This window comes from Neocloeon triangulifer, unplaced genomic scaffold (assembly GCF_031216515.1).
Source record: "Neocloeon triangulifer isolate White Clay Creek 2 clone unplaced genomic scaffold, ASM3121651v1 ptg000002l, whole genome shotgun sequence".
Taxonomy (NCBI): Eukaryota; Metazoa; Arthropoda; class Insecta; order Ephemeroptera; family Baetidae; genus Neocloeon; species Neocloeon triangulifer.
This window is the reverse complement of record NW_026775545.1, coordinates 6420500-6443361: the sequence shown is the minus strand read 5'-3', so window position 1 is coordinate 6443361 and position 22862 is coordinate 6420500. Positions and strand designations below refer to the sequence as shown.

At 37.7% G+C, this 22862-nt stretch overlaps 1 protein-coding gene across 4 annotated transcripts in view; it reads left to right on the top strand.

Moving 5' to 3' along the window:
- Positions 1-22862, top strand: part of LOC132205488 (glutamate-gated chloride channel) — an 80872-nt gene that overhangs the window by 10417 nt on the left and 47593 nt on the right. For all 4 annotated transcript variants that reach the window (XM_059634561.1, XM_059634560.1, XM_059634559.1 and 1 more), the window contains exon 2: positions 20088-20174. The gene's annotated coding sequence lies outside the window, so the exon portion shown is untranslated. The remainder of the gene's footprint in view (positions 1-20087; positions 20175-22862) is intronic.

The window sequence follows — 22862 nt, the reverse complement described above, 5'->3', positions numbered from 1 at the left end:
CTAATTAAAAATTATTCACACGCCAAGTTATTGCGACTTCTTGCTGGTGCTAACTTGAAACTTAGCTTGTGACTATCTCCTTACTTTTTTTAACCAAATTACTGCGGAATATTCGTGTTCTAAAACTTTTAGCGACTTTTAGAACGAGCAACGTCCATAAGTTAACTTTATTTAAAGACATTAAATCAATCCTTTTCGCCGTGACTTCCATCCGCTGAAAAAGTTTATTTTAATTAAAAAAGAAAACAATTGCAGATGAGATTTTTGAAAGCTTTCAAATTATTTCTTGGTATGTTAACTTTGTTAGTGGACTCCAACTTTACTCAATTTCGGTGGCGATAGCTTTCATTTAAATTAAATATTTTCCCGCCTGGGAAAAGTTCGGACTAACACACTCGGCTCCTTTTTATGAACGCACGAGGCGTCAGAATTGTTTTCTCGACTGCCGCTGCGACCGCTGCAAATAATAAAAACGGAATTGCCCCGAAGAGCACAGCCGGACCAAAGCAAAAAGCAGAAGAGAATCTCGATTTTCACTGGCATGATCTCCAAGCCAGATGCGGCTTTGCACTGAAAAGTTTGCGGAAAATTCCAAAGGAAAAAAGCTCGCAGTGAAATCGGAAAAAGCGGCAGAGCGAGAGAGCAGCTCGGCGCGCGGCAGTAGAGGTAGGGTTATTGAGGACCAAGAGTGAGTAGAAATAGCCATGTTGGCTGCTATTTTCAGCGCCCGAGCCGCATGCTAACATTTCGCTAGGCACTCGCCGCGCGTTGGACACACGCAGAATACTCTCTTCTCGCGAGAGTGAGTGAGTGAGAGGGAGAAAAAGAAGAATCTCCCCCGCACCGCACGGTAAACAAAGCTGGGAAAAAGGCAGGCTAATATTTGCACGAATAATTATGGCGCCGAGTTAATTAAAAAGTCGCTCCACTTCGACGAGATGGAGAAACAAACTTTTTGCCTCTCCTTTAACTCTTTTTCGCTTGGAGAAACAAACGGAAAACTAATTTTGGGTGAGAGCAGTGCGTATATTTCCGACGGGTCTGAGAGTTTATTATTAATTTATCCCCATTCACTAAGCGGCAGGGCTGATGTTTGCGCTCAAGTGCAGGCCAATTTTGCTAATGTGGCCCAGTCGACCGCCGATGGAGTGCAAATTTGACGTGGTCGTGCTGCTACCGTTAATTGATGACGTCGAGCAAAATGTTGATTTGAAAAAGTACTAATTAACAGCCCCACTGATTCTTGCTTTTTATCGATTGGAGCCTCAAACCAGAATAATTGATTATATTAACCTGCTTATTCTTCTCTAAAACAGTTTTTTAACTTGAAAATACAAGAGAGAAATAATTATATAATTTAAGGATTATCTCAAGTTGATTAAAAAATATTAAAATATATCAAAATTTAAAGATTTTGCAACCTAATAATATTTAGGCAGACTTCTACAGAATACTCATTTAAATTAATTTTCTTCCTCGTTTACATGTTTTTTTTAAAGATTTCAAAAATAAACGTTCGAAATCTTTCAGGTTTTATTTTATTACTTAACAACTTTATGAAACTTATTAAACACGCGGGTTAATTTGGCATTTTAGCGATACTCTTTTGGTTCAGTTTGAAGTAAAATCGGATCTGTCTTAATGTTTCTGAAGTTTCAATATTTGTAATTGAGATCAAAAGGAAAATCCGCTTGGAGGTCGACGATTAACATGAGGTGCACGGTCAGCACTTTATTTTTAAAAGGGGAATAGGATTTGTTTAAAAAAGCCAATGCTCAATCCGCTCCTCAAACTCAGCCCGCCACCGGTCGGCTGCTATTTTTTCCACTTGATTAATTACGAGTCGCCCTTTCTTTCTCTGGGGTGTGCGAGTGGAGAGTTTATGAAAAGAGCCGCCACCGCCAGCAGCCACTGGTTGGTTGGGTGAGTCGCTCACCCGCTGCTCTCTTTTGTGCCGCACCGAAGAAGGAATTTTCTTTTGATGAGGAGGAAACGCTGGTGGAAATAAAAATGATTCCGTGTCTTGTGGTATGCCACTGGAATTCGCACGGCCCATTTATGTGCGTGCGTCCTGGACGGGGAAGGCAGAGAGTGCTTACACGCCATCCACAATTCACCCTCACAATCAGAAGCCCCTGAATTGTTCAAAATTAAGAGAAGTGTATTATTTTGAAAATATAGTATTTTTAATAGTAATTTCACGATGATTTTGCCACCAACCATAACTAAATGTAAATAATTATTTATTCAAGCCTTTAATTTTGCATGGAAATAATAAAATTCAAACAAAAATTCTCCATAAATTTGAATTTAAATCGCAGGAGTTATCGCGAGTTTTGAAACTACAAATCAATTATTTAGCTTTTCATTAAAAACGAATGGAATTTATGGTCAAAGCGACATCGATGGTCAGATAATATATCGCATCAACTAGCGGAAAATTGCGTTTTGCGAACGGAAATATTAATGGTCTTGTCGCTGGGGAAATGTACGACAGCCATATATATATACACAACACGCCAAATAGTATCTACACGTCCCGTATATTGATAAACAGCCAGGCCAGTCGTCACACCAGACCGGGAACGAAATCATTTCGAGCTGGGTGATCGCGCGCTTTCACAAAGCAAGCAGTTGATTAGATTATTTTCCGTCACAATCCAATTCGTGTCGATTGACCGGAAAAGCAAAGCAGAGGTTCCAATTGTTTCATCCCTTCATGGCAACAGAAATAACACACCCGTTGAAAGGGCGACTAATTAATGCAGCTTTGTCTCTCACTGGCTGATTGTGCGAGAGAGCAAAAGGGGTCACTTTCCTCGCGTGAAATAATAATGAGGCATAGGAGGATGACTCTGTCATAAAGTAGTAACGTTACCAAGGCCTGCAGTTAGCTCAAGACGTAATATATTGCATTTAGGCACGCCACGTGGCTGCGTTGGCAGTGAGAGAGAAGTGCCGCCAGCCGAGACGGCGAAATTTCAAATTAGCGAAATGAAGTGGAAAAGTCCGCGTGACGCACGCTCACTTTTGTTTAAATACTGCCTATTTGCATGAGAATTGATGGAAGATAAGTATGGTTGGTGCGATGTTGCAGGACAATTAAGTTTAGGGGGTGAATTAAAACGTGTACTCTTCACACTTAAAAACGCAAACTGACGCAAACATGTATATTTTTTTCAAATTTATTCTATAATTCGTACACATATTAAATTAAAATTTTGATATTGCTTTAATTGATTATTATTTTCAGATTTGTTTTAACGAAAGTACCCAAAGCATGTAGGCCAATAATTGGTGTATATTTCAAAAAACTTCTGCAGAAAAAAATCTTTGGGAGATCGGTGAACGTTTAAAATATTTCCAAAAGGGTTTTATTATTTCATGAACCTCTCACCTCTTTTTAATCTGTGCTAACATAATATAGGGTTGAAATCAGTTGAAATTTGCACCAAAATTTATCAACTGACAAATAAATGAGCCACTCAGTTTGAACTCCTTAAAAGTAAATAAAAGTTCAAAAATTTATTGCAAGAAAGTTTTTTCTTTCTTTACAAAACAAAGATGTATAAATTTAGCTGGCAGCACGCTGCGTTACTAAATTTCGCCACGAGTGTCGTATTCATATAAAAAAACGTAGCAGTTTCACAAGTTATATTCAGAAGGAGAACAAAACTTTTTTTCCTCCAGAAAGCTGCATGTTTATTTCCGAAGTCTGTCCAATGCAGACGTACAAATGTAAATTTGCGTTTCAATTTCACGGTGGCTGCAGCAAGTAGGAAACAATCAGCCGAAAAAAGCACTTTCTTGTGTGCGGCTGAAATTTATATGTACGCGCATCAAGAACAATATGGCACCGGCTGCGGCGGCGAGGGCAATAACGGGCGTCCGCTTTTCCAGGGTGTATTTCATTCAGAAATGACTTATTTATTACGCTCGACTGCAGAATTTTAAGAGACTATTAAACTAATGGTCGAGACGCAGAGTACGTTTCAGGCACCGAACGGCTCCAGGGTCATCTCCGAGTCGGAGGAAGCTCATTAAAAGCGGCGCTCCGGCTAATTAGCAGTAATGAAATTACGACCCTAGCTCGAAATCATCTCTGGTAACAGGTGAATTATGCAGACGCGAAAACACGAGAGGGTCTTCCTGGAAAAAAGGAATTCTGCACTGCGGTGAATCTCTCGGCTTTAATTACCCTGCCAGAGTGGACCTGAACAGTGGAGGCGACTGTCAAGTGCGTCGCTTTCTCTCTCTCCACTTTCACGCCTGTCACCACCTGCTGCACTGAATATTTGATCACGCGTTGATGCACATAAGGCACTCTATCTATATAGAGAATAAAGCCTATGGCCGGAAAATCAACGTCGACGGAAAGTCTTGTTCTTCCGTTCCTACAACGCTGATCAATTTTAAATGTGATACAAGTCTATTCCGTTTCATCATCCTTCTAACTCTTGACCTTAAACTTGTGACCTTTATCGAGGAAGTTTCCCAATTTTTATTTTGTTGTTGCTGTTAACCGTTTGCCTATCTTTGATAAAAAAATTTTTTAATTTTTCTTTTGAAATTTTAACAGAAATATAATATTTATTATTTGATCCATTTAGAAATATTTAGAGAATTTCAATTTGTGGCTTTTTGAAAGTCAATTTTTGTAATTACTAAGCCTTGAGAGTTATCGTAAAATAAAATTAGGGAAGTGCCTCAGCTGGAAATTTATATTCCTGTTTCCATGAATGAGATTTCCGTTTTTTCTTCTTTTTTTAGACAACTACAAAACCCGCCATTTCACATGTCAACTCTGCGGAATTTAAATAAAACAAAAGAATGCAAAAATAACAGAAAAAGAAATGGGTCATGTGTATTTCATTATTAAATTAAAACTCGTGACGAACAATGCTCGACAGCCTTAAGTAAAAGTAACACAATACCGCACGCTTGTTCAAAACTCCATCTGCAGAAAGAAAAACAGAGGGAGAAAAGCTTCCAGCTGCTCCCAGATGGAAAAACTGTTGCACCGCAGCGAGGGTTTGGAGCTTCCCACTCTGGAGGTGCATTGTCTGTTGCCCTCAAACCCCCTCCACAAGTTGTTAGCGGTCAAAGACCCGGTCGAAGAAACGAAAAATTTCCTTTTCCGTACTTTCGTTTCTGACATTCGCTTTGACGCAAATTGGGAGATCTGTAAAGGCCTTGCTGCATAGTACGGAAATTCCGAGAAGAGGTAGGGGCTGGTATTTAGCCGCGTGCTGAATGCGAGAGGTGGAAAGGCATCGAGCATCGCTGACGTCACACAGTATCGATCAGGTCACCCCCGGGTCACATGTGCAATGTGGGGCATCCCCTGCACCCTAATCAAAGGGAAATGCATGACGTCACCATCTTTATTCCATTATTTCGCGCGTGCGAGGCGGCGAAGCATTTTTTCATCATCACGCCCGGACGGAATAACTTTCCGACAGGGATCATCGCGAACAACTTTTTCCATCACGCTTATAGATTGATGCCCTTATTCCTCTCATTCGAATCGACAGGAGAGGAAGAAATTCGTTCAGAAGCGTTGACCGCTCGGTAGGCCGTTGGTTCTGCCGCTGGCGGAGCGCCAAACGCAGCTCGTAAATAATAATAACAACACAAATCATTTTTGTTTGAGAAACCGCCAGGAAAGAAGTATAACGAACGAGGACCTATGGCTATACTCTCTGTGGAAATAGTAAATTTTTTTTCGTTTATTTACAGTCTCGGTTTTCGTATACGCACCGCTCGGAGGAGAACTTTCATTCGTCAGCTCTTTCTGCAAATATCTGCAGTAAACTTTTCAAGTGCTATAGTCGCAATAAAAATATAACGGTGGCAAGTGAAGTGTAGCTTTTTGAGCTGTAAATTTGGTCAATAAAAATTTGTTGCAAATCTTAATAATATAAATTAAAAAAAAAAAAATTAGTTCATGTTTTTGTAGAAACACAATTTTATTTATTAATATTTATATTTTTAAATTTGTTTTAATATTTTGGCTAATATAAAAATAAAAATACATTCTTTTTAATGGTTTTAAAACGCTCAATTTTGTGTATAGCTAGATTAAAAATCTATAATTTTATTAGTCTAAACAATCTTCTTCATATTGGTATAAATATATATGGGACGCGTCAAGGCCCGAAATTTTGATCTTCATTGTTTTAGAAACTTTAATTTGGCAGCATTGAAACCAATTGTGAATTTTGCATTCGTGAGCCAAAAAAATATCCATATTGATCCTAATGAAAGTTGCAGATAATAAAAATCCAATATTCCTGTTATCGTCCACCTGTGACAGTTCCATTTTTGATCCGTCGACCATTGGAAATTGCACAATACGTACTTGCGGTGCTATCCACTGACGCATTAATTCACCAACAATGGTGGTCGTGAACCGAATCCCTTTTTATATTCAAATTAAGCACTGAGGCGCGCCTTTTTGTCGGAGGAAAAAAATGAAATGAACAAGCCCGGTGACCCCTTGGGAAAGGTGCGCACCTGTCAAACCGCCGACTGGTGTATTTTGCGGTGAATTATACAACAACTGGGCGAGACTTTTCTCCGCTGCGACAAAAATTAAAATTCAGCAGCGAGAGAGGCAGCGAGAGCGTAAAAAGCAGTTCGCCAAAATAAAAACGAGAGACTACTTTTATTTCGCAACGTGAGTGTGTGTTTGAGGGCTGCATTAAACTTTCCTGCTCGCGCGTGTCTTCTTTCACCGCAGCGCGTTCTTCCTTCCCGGGCCGCAGCATCCTCTCTCCGTCCTGACTGCACTCTGAAATATTAGCTGGAAAGCCACGTGTTGTGTTTTATGATATCACTCCATCATCACATTAGGGGCTCACGGGCGCGACCAACCAACAACCCTTTCGCCGCTAATCCCACGGCTGGCGCAATTTATTTTTTTGTCCAGACATGAACAAAAATAAAATTTCTCGCAAGCAGAGCGTCAGCATTACTACTACTACTCAGGCACGCAAATTTTGCGCGACACTTTTATGAATTTATGGTTTGCGACGCACGCACAACGTGTTGCTAACCAAGGCAGACGCGAAGTTTCATCAATGCCGGGAGAAGAGAGGCTCTTCTTCCCAAAAAAGAGAGAGCATTTTCAGCCGACGGCGGCGTTAATGGCAGCGTTTTTCGCATGATTGAAATAAATTGCATCAATTTTCCAGCCTCACTCTTCCGGGCGGTTTGGTATAAACACGGTGCATTTTGCGAAATTGGCTCACGCGTGCGTCGGATAATTTGGCCAAAACGGTGGAGTGGAAATGTTTGCTGAAACGTAACCGTGTTATGCAGCAAATTGAGCCATAAAGTTTATCAGCAGACGAGTTTTGAGTCAATTTTTTAGGTGAAATTTGCCCCATCATTGTCATCCGTTTCTGAATTTATATAAAATAGAAAAGTTTTTAGGCGGAAACAGAAATCCTTAAAATCCCGCAGATGTTTTAGAATATTATGATTCTCGAACTTTCTATTGCAAAACTTAAATTTTGATACAATAAAATACATTCAATAAAATCTTATTTCTAGAAAAAGTTTTACCTTTGATTAGTTCCTTTATTCATTAAAAAAAAATGCATACAGCTACACAAAAGAGGATTTTTCAATATTTAAGAAATCTAGATTTGGAGGGTTTGACACAGAAATTTCTCTATGAAATAATAATTAGCACAATTAGAATTATTCATTAATTTTAATATAACTTAAATTTTGAACGCTAAAAGTAGTGATTTTTTTCTTTGTAGTTTCAAAAAACATACACATTTCTATTTCAAGTATGCAAATTGCAATGTAAATCAATTAAAAAAATACAATATTGTAAAATATTTTTATAGCAATTAATTAGTGTTTCAATTGTTAACGCATTTTATATTAAAATCTTAATTTCTTACAGTCATTAACTTTTTGGCTTTATGTAAACAATTAATTGTTACATTTAAAATCCTCAGCGTCTCACGTTTGAAAGATCTATTCCATTTGCCCACGGGTTTTTGATGGTTAATCTGCATATTCTAAAATTCGTAGCCCACCTACTGAAGAGCCAACTTGCTTTAGGGGGAATTTGACTGCAAAGGGGTCTCCCAGTTAATTTCGTGGTTTCATAAAAATGTTTCGCTCCCAGGAGCATACTTTGTTTGCGTGGCGCTGCGAAGGTGAAAATAACATCGCGGTGGCAAAAGAGAATTAATTTATCCCGCGCATAACGCATTCCGCCACCACATTCCGTTTTTCGTTTTCCTTTAACCTTCCTTTTCTTCTTTGCATTTTTTATTTATTTATTTCGTCTGGTGCCGTTTTTGAGTAAAAAAATTTCAACAGATTCGAGTTTGCCGTGGTTGTAAATTAAAAGAAAAACTCTTTTGCTTATCTCATCTGGCTGTGCCTGCTCGCGGAATTGCCGACTGGCTCGTTGAGAAGGATCTCACCAAGCAGACTTTTCATTTCCTTGCGTAGCTCGTTCCACGCGAAACGCTCGTTTCGAAAAAAGGAAAAAAATGTTTAATGCGCGGCGCACAGGGCCGGAATTTATTTCGCGCCCGGCAGGAAGCGAAATTCGGTTAATGGCGCCGCAGTGAAAATGGAGAACATTAGCACCGAACTAAAAATAAGGGGCAGAAGGTGTGTGCGTATTGTTTATGAGGCTATTTTCGTGCGTGACCTCTAAATTTGAATTGACGTGTGCCCAACACTGAGAAGGAACATTAGCAGCAGCTGCCACGTCATCTTGCCGAGTGTTTAGCAACAGAAGAATCAATTTGAATTTTGCAAGTAGCTACCGTCCTGACTATAGTGGAATATTTTCATTTTCTCAACATTTCAAACATTTTATTTTCATAAATAGTCCAACGAGGCGTTCGTGATTTTCAACAGAATTTTTGCACTATCTTTTGATTTTAATTTACTTTATTAATTTTCTGTTGCATTTAATTGCAGTTTTTCTTTTGGTTTAAAACAGCGTGAATTTTATGCCCAATAGATATATTTTTTGTGTCACATATGTTTATGAGCAAAAACGTCTCTCAACTAGATTTTTTTTATAACAAATACAAAATAAAATAGCCTTATCCAATATTATTTTTGTTCTTCCGTCGATGTCACTCAAGATGTCGTTCCTATTTCGAGATGCCAATCTAAGAAATATCCATTTTGGTGGTGGCGCAACAAAATTCCTGGTACCATTACTTGCTATAGACGTTGTAGATACATGAAATTGATGCATGCAACAGGGCCGACTGCTGTCGTCGGCACATCGCTCCTTTTCCCCGAAAGTTACCGAGCTGGAAATCAAAGTTTCACGTTAACGGCACGCACGGCCCGGCGTTTCTGAGGAATGTGTGCATGGTGTTTTGCCAGGGCGCAACCACGAAGCCGACGGGTGTTTGGAGATGTGTGGGGAGCGAAAAGCAGCCCAAACACCACACTATGCGCTCTCCATAAAACAACGTGGGAAGTTGCCTTGTTTACTCACTTATCATAATGAAAATTGGAAAGTTCGAGCAAAATTTGGTCTGTGCTCAAATACACTAAATTTCTATCCAATTTGAGTACATTATTGAATACGTTTTCATAACTTAATTATAGTAATAAGATTAAATATGCTATTTTGAGAAATTAAATTATCAAAATTAATACATTGATGCAATTCGTTTAATGGGTTCTTGGAACATTATTTAGGAAATTCCGTTTGCTTGTGTGATGAAAAAATAATCATTTATCAAATTTCCTATTCCATTTTGAATCTGTTGTCACTGCTTGAGCTTGAGCCAATTATCTCCTGTTTAATAATCTGTGGGGGGGGGGGGGGGGGAATGAGAATTTAAAAGCATTTTATGTTTCAAATCCCTACTCATGTTGCATAAACTTGAGATCAACTGGTTTCTAAGCTCTTTTAAGAAATAAATTTAAATTTTTGGGGATGATTCAATTAGTTCAAAGATTGTCTACTGTTTTTTTACGTTTGTAAAACATATGCATGTATATTTGGTATGCAACTATGATAAAAAAAACTGAATTAATTATAGAAAAATTGACTTCGGATCTTGAAATTTATTTATATTTTCCACTTATGTTAATTATTTCACATTAAAAAAAAACAATCAGTAAAAAGTATATAATAATCTCCACTTGTTAGTTCCATGGAATGATGAATAAAATATTCATTTAATTGAAGCTTTAGATCTGCTTTCAAAAGGAAGAATAAGCCATAGTGACAAGCGTATCCGTTGTCAGTGAAATGAACAAAAAGTCACGAGTATGTTCGCGAATCCTGAATAAAGCTTCCACTCGATCGGGCTCTTTTCCACTCTGGCGGCGCGTTCAGGTCACATAAAAAAACACAATCCGCTTTTTGCTCGGCGCGTATGCATACGGCGGAGAGGGTGTAAAAGAAGCAAGCAAATCTGTATTGATCAGACGAGAGAGTGAGTGGCACACTCTCGTCTCTCTGCTGGCTGGTGTACCGAGCAAAGAGAGAACCGGCGATAAATAAAACATCGGCCTTTGTAGTGCCGGCGAAGAGTCGCTGCTGCAAAATTAAAAATTCATCTTCGCGTGACACATCAAAGCCTGATCTCATCGACACTCTGTGAAACCTAATCCCTCCTGTCCATCCCAGAGAGAGATAATATATATAATATCAGAAGTGGTGGTGGCGGTGGTTTGCACACAGAGAGAGTGAGAGAGATAGATAGAAGCTCACCTCCTGGGGGTTCGGCTGAGTAGCCACCTCATTTTAGATTCTGGCAGGCAGCCACCTCGGTTAAACACGTTGCACAGCAAGTTCAAAAACCCGTTCTTCTGAGTTGAGTTGAGGGAGGTAAGGAAGGAAATTTTTCTTTCTTTCACCGCTCCGTGACCTAGTCGGAATTTTTTGCAGCTCAAAATCTTCCTTTTGCATGCCTAACGTTCGGAGTTGATAAACATTTGCATTCCGGTGCTGCCATGAAATATTCATGTAGATGCGCTTTATGCCTACTTGAGCACCGAGAACAACGCAAATGAGCGCCGTTTGAGTGGGAATTTTTTAATTAAATATACATGTCATGCTAAGTGCATTTCTGCAGAACTCCTAGATATGGATGAGATAGAACGTCTGAAGTGTATCTTCTCAAATTGGTTTTATTAAGACATTTCATATTGTTTGAATGCAATTAAAACTTTTAAAATTGGAAATAATACAAAACTTGCTTATTCATGATTCGTGATGAACAATGAATAGTAAAGTTTCTAAAACTAATTTTTTTTAAATAATATTTAAATAGCAAGATAAGTAAACTTTGACATATTTAGAATTTCTTTATGTTTCAGTTAGTCAATTTTTTAATCATTTTTAATACTTGCGAAAACAAAGTTTTAAAATATAAAGAGACATTTCCATCTAAGGAAAAACAACTTTTACTGCAGCTTGGAATGTCAAATCATTTTTCTTTGAATACTGCAAATCTTCATTCCATTTATTTTAAGAATATTATATTCATAAATTTAAATTCATGATCAAATAGAATTTAAAATAACTCAAACTCAAAATTATTTCTAAGGACTTGAAAAGTTCCTCCAATTTTTTTTTTTTATTTGTTTTTGTAATACAAAAATAATTTAATCAATTGAAAATTAAATTTGCTTCCATTTCACTAGATGACTCAAAAGTGCCTGAGTGTGTCTCGTTCTGCGCCATCAAAGTCAAAGTTAACTGCATTAGCTAGAGTAAGTTGCCTTTCACAACTCCCATGCTCTGTGTTGCACGTCCTCGTCTATCTTGAAATAATTTACCTGCAGAGCACGGCCACGTTCGCTTCATTTACGATCAGATGCAACTTTGTCAATTCGGCCTGATTACAAGGGATGATCTCGACCAGAACACACACTCATATTCCATACAGGGCCAAAGTCGGTTGGGGGCGAAATTGGTATTCAAACATGGCGCTCTATCTGCGGAGGCATCAACCCGACGAGGGCTGCTGATCTGATTAAGTTAATGCTTGCAAGTGGCGCGCACCAGCCGAGCGACTCTCTTTCACCTGCGCTGTGTGTGTGTGTCTCTAACAAGCATCTTTCTCGCCTCTCTCCACTGCCAGATAATCACCTGCAATACTTTCCGGGCACGCACCACCCCAGGGCTGCTGCCGTGCAAACGACTCAGGCACGATGCGCGAGAAAGCATCTTCAAATAAACGTGTCTCGCGCGCGCGATTTTGCATTTCTCTCGGGAACGCTTTTATTTCATTTGTTCCATCTTAATGCGTCCTAAATAGGTTATGATATGAGTTTAGCAGAGTTGAGAGCATGAGAAAAGAAAATAAAAATTATAGTCCTTATTCAGTTGCAAAATAATATTGTGCTTTTTTACAAGTGGGACAAATTTATTTTGCAGAAATTTGTTTATGAAAGACTTTATTTATCTTGAACCACTTCGTTTATTTCAATATCAATAAATATTGTTAAACCATCGCAAAAATAATGATTTTATTCAAAAATTAAGTAGTAGGATGTAAATGAAAAATGCTGATAGTTGTCGACTTATACAAATTAATTAAAAACTGCATTTTATTGAATATATATTAAAACTAACTAGAGAATTCAACTAAGTAGAGAGTGGTAGAGAGATGACACTGAAATTTTAAAATAAATTTTTTGACCTAAAATCCTTAATGTTACAACTTTACTTTCGAATTTAAAAGTAATTTACAAAAAATATATTTTTCTGATTTAATTATGGAAATGGGCTTTTTATAAGTGACAAAATATTTTGCCACTAAATATAAAATTAAATATTAGTTGTATCAAAATTTTAGATATTCCAGTACTTTTCTGACCAAAACATTATTTTCATTTTGATAAAAAATACAATTTTCCTGGCCAACAGCAATTACTGCAAAAGGTGCATTCATAAAGGGCTAACATTTTTCCATTAAAAATCCTGGTGAAAGCAAAAAAAAAAAAGCAATACGTTAATCCTCATGGGGTGAGGAGCGCGTAATCAGCAGATGAGTGGGTTAGCGCAAAATTCCAGGCCACGGAGCAGAGCGCGGTTGATTAGCCGTGTATGCGCGTGTGCTCTTCTTTAATTAGCGTCTAACAAAAGCCGGCGGCAACAAGAGCGGAATCCTTTCTCTTTGCAAAGCACGGATATAATCAGCGCTATCCCAAGTCCCCGTGGCCACACCGGTTTGTGCAAATATCACACAGCAACAGCTTCGGAAACGCACCCGCTCTGAGACGCAAATGCGACGTGCGTCTCTTCCGCTTTGTCTGATTAGCAGCCCAAGCCGATTAACTCTGCCCCGACGACCCCTTTGACCCCTGAGCGTCCGATGCAGTATTCATGACGTTGCTCTCGCGTCATTACAATAATTTAGTCTGATGGCGAGAGAAGGTGAATGCTTTCCAACATTCCCTTCCGTTTTGGAATCGTGTGTGATTATACGTGTCGATCGCGTCGGCTCTCACTTATAACGCCATTATTGACCGCGTCCATTCTCTTTCCGCTTTGAAAGTAATGCCCTCTCTGCAGATCAAGGTGTTTTCTATTGGAAAGTCTGGGGTGTTTGGAAAGCCTCATTTGTAAAACTGACAGTGTTGGACCGTAAAAGTGTCATAAAAATTTATACATTTCTCTTTATTGAATCGAGAATGTCTTGATAGAAGAGAGGGAATAGGCGTATTATTGCAACACGCTGGATGCATACAAATATCAGAAATGGTGTAAATCAATTTTTTTTATTCTAAGGTGAAAATACACAAAAATTAAAAGTATACTTCAGTATCTCTATTTTGGAAAGCCGATTTAAATCAATGATGTTATGGAAAATATGATAATAGCAAAAAAAAACTAACATTAAATCAGATAAATCCCTAAACAATTTTATTCTCTTGTGGTTTTTATATAGACCAAGTGGCAGTTAAAAAAAATATTTATTAACTTTAATTTATCATTCACTTTATTTTAATGGTTGCTCCGTGTTATTTTTATGAACTTTTTAAACTATTTAAAATTGATGAACTTTTTTTCAGTTAATACTAATTAAATATTAATTAAATAACTATGCAGAGGTAATTTGAAAGTTTTTTAAAATTTTCAGTGCTTGTAATTTTTTTAAGTGTTTGAATATTTTGAAATGTAGTGTCATCTTATCTATGTTAAAACATTTAAATAATTACTCTGACCTGAAATTTGGTCTCATATTTGTTTTATCTATCCACTTGTTTTTGTGTGACTGCTCTGGAAAAGTCTGAATTTTTGAATTTTTAATCTGGAAAATTAACTCGAAAGTTGAATTTCTCCGCTCAAATGCGTTTAACATTTTTATACGTTTTCCTTGGCATTGCCCATTATGCAGCATATTTTGGACTTATGCAACTTGCGTGTCTCCACTGTCGGGCTATTTGCATAAAATCGCCTTCCGCAGGGCCGGAGAAAAAAAAACGATCGGCTCTCGAGGCGCAGGTAATTATAGGGTGCGAAGAGATTTGTGCGCTGTTTACATACTGGCCGATCTACGTTACGAACACATTTTGGATGGCAGCGTCTCGTTTTATTTATTGCCCGCCTTATCATCAGCAGCCCCTTTTCATTATACGCCCTTGGACTTTTAATGACACACACTCTCTTGCCGCGGCCGGTCGTTTTCCACAACCATCTCCACGATTATCCGGCGCTGTAAAACAAGTGAATTTGCATACTTTTCCCACAAAATGTTGAAAAAAGTGCAAATGCTATTTTAAGGAAAAGATGGAAATTTCTCTCAAAATGATTAAATTACATCAAAAACCTTGTAAACCCCAACACAAAAGGCACAACATTTCATGGTGGAAGTGTTTTTGTGCACGAGTTTAGCAATTCAAAATAGAAAGCCGGGCTAATGCTAATTTTCTTGCGTAAGCACGGGAGGAAAATACACACGCAGTCTAAATCTTTGCGGAGAAACTGAAATGTTCCGCACCACTATTAACCATCGTTGCCTGCCACACGAAATTTGAAATTTATTCCCGACTTAATTCAGCCAGACGTATATTCAGCAGTGCCTTTTCATGATAAATATCATTATTATTAAGGCATTTTGCACCCTCAGGATAAAACGCTTCTCCCTTTCTCTCTTTTCACTGGAGAGGACGACCCCATTAAAAGCGGCGGCATCTCTCACTCGACCCAGAGTCAGACGTCGGTACAGCTGCCTGTTTAAATACACTTTAATTGTCATCGCTTTTGTTCAAACTCGTGTGCAATTAATGGCAAAGCGACTCTTTCAATTCGACGCTTCCAGCTTTACCACGTGAAAACTTTTTTCATTACTTGTTCGCGCACACACAATTTCAGAAACTCGTCTTTCACTCTCTCTATTTGCAGTGCTCAAAAGTAATTTTCCATCCGTCCACCGGTCGCCTAAAAGGGCTGTACGTGCATGTGACTGCCGCTTTTTGCCCCCGCTGCTGTTCATGCACCTTTCTTATTGATCCGCGCAAAAGGCGCAGCAAAGTGGTCGGAAGCCTTGTAAAGAACTCCGAGTACGTTTGTTATTAACACTCCCTCGTGCATATGATATATTCTTGCAAAAAATCTTTCTTTTTCTTTTAAAATAAACTACTTATTCTTTAATCTTTTCAACGGAGCAACGTACTCGCGTAACAGAATCAAATCGCACTGATTTGTCTGTTGTTTGAATTCCTGTGGCTTTACCGACTATAATATTCTTCCGCCAGTTATTTTTGTCTGTGATTCTTACAGCTGCTTTTGACACCTTGAGACGGACAATGAACTAGATCTGAAGTTAAAAATTAATATTGAAAAATATACATAATATTTATGTTTTCAAGTTATTGAAATTTATATTGCAATTTTATTAGTAGTTTAAGAGATTTTAACCTGAAATATGCCACTCAATTTAGCACAACTAGAATATGAAAGAATTGTATTTATCGTGGAGTTATTTAATCAAAGTGCAATTGATAGTGATAATATTTTTATAAAAAAATAAACTATTTTATATTAAAAAAATCTTTTAGCTTAATAAGTATTATCAAATAATTCCCAAAACCAATTTTAACTAATAAAAAAACGACAGTTAATTAAGTTATTTAATATATATTGTAAATTTAATTGTTTACTGGAATGGCGAATAATTAATTTTATGTAGAAAAAAATACTTTGGTAAGAGAAGAATTTGAGTTTTCCAATGTGATTCAATTTAAATATCCCACTTATTATTGTTCGTTGGGACTGTCAAAGCCATCATCCTAATGAGATTAATAACACCATATTTCCTTCTAGAATTCAATTGGATTAAGTTAAATATAGACGGTACAATTTAATTTCAGCAGGACCCACATCAAAAGCTCACATTTTCGTATTATATTGAAAAAAAAATCATTAGCAAAGTTTTCAGTCCGGCAGTGTTGAAAGTGAAACGTGCGCCAAATTAATTTCCATTTCAAACTCGCATCACCGCCTGCCCATGTCAGGAATAAATGCTAATGTAAAAAGCATATTTACCAACTCCCAGTTGAATATTTGCGACCAAAGTTATTTTAATCAAGCGCCTCATTATTCAGTTGCTCTCCGGCGCTACTTTGGCGCAAAAACGAGAATGAAGTGCACACACGTACATTTGCTAATTACCGACATTCGCTGTTCTCTTTACTCTCTCGCGTGTGCACGTGTTTACGCTAAAAAGTTGAAACTCGGCCGAGTCTCATCCGCCGGCGCGCATTTGCATTAAGAAGACGCTCTTGAGGGAAACGAGCGGCGGCGGCGAGAGCAGAATAAAAAGTGGCACGTGCGATATTAAACTTTCCGCCGCAGCAAACGGATGAGAGCGAAGTAGTATCAACAGAGTTATTTAGCCGCGCGCGGTAATTCGTTGTGGCGCACATTACGCCGCTGAAATATTGCTTGCGAGCAGGGAATAGCGCTCGCTCTCATTTGATCAATGTGTCTGCAAAGGACTATGTAAGAGCATTTCTCCCGATGTAGAATGCGACATTTGTAGTCTCAGGAATGCTCAAGTAACCTAACGAGATTATAATTTATTCTAACAAGGTGGCGAATGCAAATTGCAATTGATGTGGGGTTGCGGAAAGGGTAAGAATTTGTATAAAAAACTTCCAGTAACTCGCAGTTTTTTAATTGATTTAAAAAAAAAAAATAAGAAAAGAAATTTTGAATAACACACTTTTAAAATCATTGTAGGTTTGCTTAAGTAAATCAAATACTAATAAAAATTTACAAATTATATTTGATATTTTTATCAGTCCTAGTATTGAATTCTTCTATATTTGGAACGCAAATTTCTAAATTATTAATTAATTCTTCAAATCAGCCAAATTTTGTATTATTGACAAGATTGAACCATTTTAATGCAGTCCCTGATTGATTAAAACGAGATTACCATGTAAGTGAGTTAAATTAGTCCTATAATAACGGGATAATAAGCTCTTTGAAGTAAGCAATCAATTGCACAAACATAGATGAAATGTAAATTTAATTTTAAAATAATTTAAACGGAAAACCAGTTTTGCATAATAAATACTGAATTAATTATTTCTTTGTCCATCGAAAAACCGCTAAAAACCTAATCACGCTGCGTTGTTATTTCCCAATTACGCTAAAAAAATTATAATACTGCCCTCGAAATTAGTTGTCAGTCATCCGGAAGAAATTACTGCGCGGCAATTTCATCGTAACAGCAAAGGCCATCAGCGCCGCATTGTTTCCCCCGACAGTCCGCGGCCAATTGCGTTCTCCACACAGACCGAAAATAACACACTTTCGCAGCCAGCCAGCTGGGCAATTTACGCGGCGCACTAGTGAATAATTCAAGTTCAATATTCATAAAGCGGCTTTCACATTCGGACGGGCGATTCCCTCGAGAGGCGGCTCGTCGGTCTCGATTTTCTCGCTCCCACGTGTGCGATCGATACAAACACACGCAGCGTCCTACCGCAATAGGAAGAATAAAATGTCACTCGCGCCGCAGCTGATTGCAATCAGCGTTTATTTCTTGCTTGGACTGGCTGGAATGAAATGATCCTATCTGCGTGGGGCTGCGATGCGGACCCTGTGACACCACTGGCACCGTTTGAACCGTCGATTAATCACGTGGCCTGAATAAATTAGTTTTTGGGTTTAGAAATCTTCAGATCCAAAATAAAATATAATGATTCAGCTGACGGTTTTAAATTATTTTTTTGGCAGGCTGGGACAAAATGAGGCACTCTGATTTGTGGAGACCAATTAATTTCTGAACTGGAAAATATTATTTTCTGAGATATTTTTCCATAATATTCTCACTAAAGCTAATATGAGCAGGCCTGATGCACAAAAAATATCACGTTTTTCAACCCATGAAATAAATTTTTTTAAATTGAAAATGCTTGTAATGTTTTACCAGGAAATGGAAATTGGATTGAGTGACGAAAAACCAATCCTAAAATAGTATAAATAATATATTTCAACTTGTGCTGGATAAAATGTTGATTATTTAATTTAATCGCACTCATTCCAACTTCAATATCTATCTTGTCTTAGTCTAATTTTATCTTAATTGTAAATCTTCGTCTTTCATGGCAAGAAAATTTTATACTCAAGTAAACACTTTTTCAGCGAAAAGTCACTTTTGCAGGAGGCGAACACCAATCTGTTGTTTTTTCCATACTCCACTTTGATATTTATGTTCCTGTCATTTTGATTATGAGCTCGTTCGTCTTTCTGAAAGAGACGAATCCCCGTCATTTATTTTTATCCCGTCTGACGCAGGTGTTTGAATTTTTATTCCACGCCCTATATTTGATTCCGCGCGTCTGCACGTTTGCATCATTTTTTATCCAAGGAACATGAGAGATTCACTCAGGGGACTTTGCTCTCTCAGAATGGGAAAAAACGTTGCCAGCACCGGTGTTGCTTTCCGCATTCATTTTCCCCTCTATGCACACTCATTTCGCAATTTTGCATCTTTGTTGAATCAGAATTTGCAGGATTTGTTTCGAGCATAATCTCCATTCTTTGCAATAGAAGAGTGCAGCACAAACACGCCGATGTGTTGAGGGTAAAAAAGAATATAAACAGCCCTGCAAAGCCAGAAAAAGAGCGAGTCGTCTCGTATACTCTGTACATAAGTACACACAGAGAGAACGTAAACATACATAACAAACAACGGCGAGTAAACACCGTTGTGCATTCGTTCATGCGTATTAGACTCGGCATAAAAGTCGATTTCGTCCGAGGGTCAGCTCACTTTTGTTAAAAGATGGGTTGGGCAGTCAAAAGAAGGTCAACAATGCGGCTCAGTGAATCAGCAAAATAATGTCACTTCGCTGATAGTGATCAATAAATGTACTGAAAGTGAAACAAGTCTATTATGTTTTCTATTTCATTCGACATGTAGGATAATTGTGAATAGTGTTATTTTGAATAAACAAATGCGGGAACATTAAACATTTTTAAATTTTACTTTGAAGAAAATTCGATGCAGAAAATGGACTTTTAATTTCTCGGGCTGTTTCATGACTTTATTTTAAATTTTAAATTTTTTCAAATGGAATTAAGTGCCTAGCAATTATTTTTTTAAGAAATCGATAGACTTCTTAATCTAATTTCATTAATTAAATTTATGGAAAATCATTGCCGTTTTTAATTTTAATACAAATATAATGAATTAAAACAGAAGCCATAAAAGTTGCTAAACTTAATTTTCCATTTTTTATACTTTTTGCTTCACAATAACTTTACATGGGATACTAAAATTTGAGACCTCTTTTTGATGAAATAGAGACTTTAACAAATTAATCACCTTAAGCCGTATAATTTTAATGTTATTTCGAATTAATTTAATAAATTCTTGATCTTGGGATCCTTTAATATGATTGAGCATTATAAAACGTTAAATATGATAATTTTCCTTATTTAATGCAGCTCGTTCATTGAGCTTAAAATAAATTATCTTTCTGGATTAAGAAATGTAATCATGTTCAAGCAGAAAATCAAGTTTTTCCGCTTGGAAAAAATGGGGTCAGCGGGGCGTAATTCCGTGAAATTGTCAGTGACGGTCGTTCTCTCATTGTGCTTTCAGGTCCCGTTGTGCAGGCAACCAGCAATCCGCTCACCATCTCTCTGCCGGCCAGAGTTCCATCCACGCAAGTCGGGCCAGATTGACACGGTAAGCACACTCTACACGAGCCCTAATCCGCCTGGGATTTTTATTTTGGAGAGAGAGAGAGCGAAATAAATCGCCGTCGCGTCAAGTTTCAGCCGCGATTTCGCAGTTAATTACGCGAGGCGGCAAGACAAGTGATGGATTGAGCTTTGCCGGAAGGCAACAAGCAGAATTTCCCATTCAAAAAAATTCATTCCAAAAAAGCAGGCATTTGCAATTCATGGCGGCTGAAGAGAGAGAAACGATTATTATGACTTTGGATTACGCGCATAATTCAGGCCGTGATTTACGAGCTCGCAGAGATAAAAATCCAACAAGAAAGTCCTCCCCACGAAATTTTGCATTCGGCTAGGGCATTACAATGAATAGCGAAACAAGCCCATTATGTTTATTCCGGTGCCATAAATTATAGACGTTCTGCAAAAACCGCATAATGAGGTCTGCCGCGGCAATAGAACCGAACCGGCGGGTAATTGCATGTACCACTTTGACACAATTATTTTAGTCGTTCATGTTTTCCGCAATGGGGAACATTAGGGTGGCAATACTGCTATGAAAGAGAGGGCGATCCATTAAGAAATTGCTCTTTGTGGGTCGGCTTTTAGCCCTTTGATATCGATTTGCCCTTTTCTGCCTAGTTGGAATTTTTTTTTCTCTCTCTCACATCATTCATAGATATGCGCAGAACTGAAAAAAGGACAAGTTCAAAAGCTCGATTTTTTTTCAGCGCCGTGTCTAGCAGTAAACTCGGGTCGTCCATCTTCCATGCAAAAAGGGAAGCAAACGACATGGTAAAGTTGTGCACAATGAAGTGTGGCAAAGACAGATTGTCTCGAGTTTGGGGTGTTAGACTGCGAAACAAAAAATACATGCATGGTAGAGCCCCAAAAACGGATACTGTTGCTCTGAAGCGAGTGGAGAATGGGATGAAAAAAAATTAATATATAGTTCTTCCAAGCTAGCTGGACGTTTTAGTGCCTGGTACTGGCCTATTATCAAGGAAGAGATAACTTGAGGGAGGAAAAAATTTAATCTCAATTTTCCAATTGTCAACGTATGTACATTTAATTGAAATAGTTGAAGAATAACATAAATTAAAGTAAATGTTAAAACTGTTTTTTTTTTTGGAAGATTAATTTTTTTAGAAGTGAAAATTTATTATATTATGCTCAAAATTAGTATAAGTACATTTAATTGCGCAGCTTATAATTTTCAGTTTTAAACCATCAATCATTCTCATACATATAAATTGATTTATACTTATTCCTTTATACTGAATTTATTGTTCACTTCTTATTAAATTAATTGATTAAAAAGTAAATTTCCTAATTTAGAATGATTTTCCATAAAACGATTTTAATTCATTTTTTCAAGACTTCTCGATTCCACTGACAATGAGCCTAATTTTAATTTCTCTCGAAATCAATAAGAATTCAGCTTTGATTAGCACGGCACTCTTACAAATTGCCAACGACAAGGCCTAATTTCTTTTCACAGTATCAGTCGCTGCCAATAACACGGAGAAAGCTCTCGCTGCTACTACACCCGGTCCAGTCCCCGGTTGCGTTTTTGGGCGGAAAAGTTAAAGAAAAGTGCCGACGCGAACAATCACGATGGCCCACTTGCTTGAGATTCTCGTCTCGCACTTCTTTTCCGTGGCGACACACGCGGTGGGCTTAAAACACGATAAATACACGTGATCGGACGGCCCCGTCAGCCCCGTTGATAACTAGTTCCCCTTTCCCTTTTCACCAACAAAACTCTCGATCCTGTTGATTCCCTCTCGGCCAAACTTCTTTTCTCTCTCGTTTAATTTTGCGACCGCTGACAAACACAAATCGCTGCAAATCCCTCTTTTTCCTGCACCGAACCAACCCCCCTGTTATTTACAGACAAGTGTTTTCGTCTCGATCTTCGATGGAACATTACAAGTCGGCCATCGTTGCTCCACTTGGAGGCGGCCCAAAAGTCAAAATGCTACTATGCATACAAACGAACGAAACTCTCGCGGCAAGGTGCAACCATGTGACTCAATTATGCAGCGCCGGCTGCGAATAATTCAAATCAAGTTGCCTCCGCTGTATGGGAATTAATCATGGATGCGTTAAATCTTAAACCATCTTGCTGGCGTTGCCGACTGAGAAATTTATTGGCACACATGCCACGTTTGCTGACGGAGTGTGTATTTGAAATGTTAATGTGTCGCTGCCGAGCGGCTCGGAAAGTGTGAGTCAATTGACGACTATACATGCAGGAGACGTTCTTCTATTCAAAGTTAATTTCAGGGGAAATCCGGGGTTAAACTGAAGTGACAGGCGCCTTTGAATGTTCCACTTGCCTTGGGTCTAAGGTTGTATGAGATTAGCGACTTTTTTATGTTTTAGATCAATATCCCGTCTGAGTTTTAATTTTCAAATAAAATACCCAAATATATTTTTTAATTATATAAAAAGAGTATTTTAATATAAATAGTTTATTATTGAAAGTTTTCATTAATTGATGGTAATTTTAGAAATATCAATGCATTATTATTTACAATTAGAACAATGTTCTTAGATAAATAGTTTTCTATTTAAAATTTAATTTTTGATTTATTTTCATAATTTTTATCAAATTTAATGTAAATTGTTGAGTTTTAAACAAAAATATTTGAATATTGAGCTGTTTTAAAAGATTAAGTTATTGAATTTG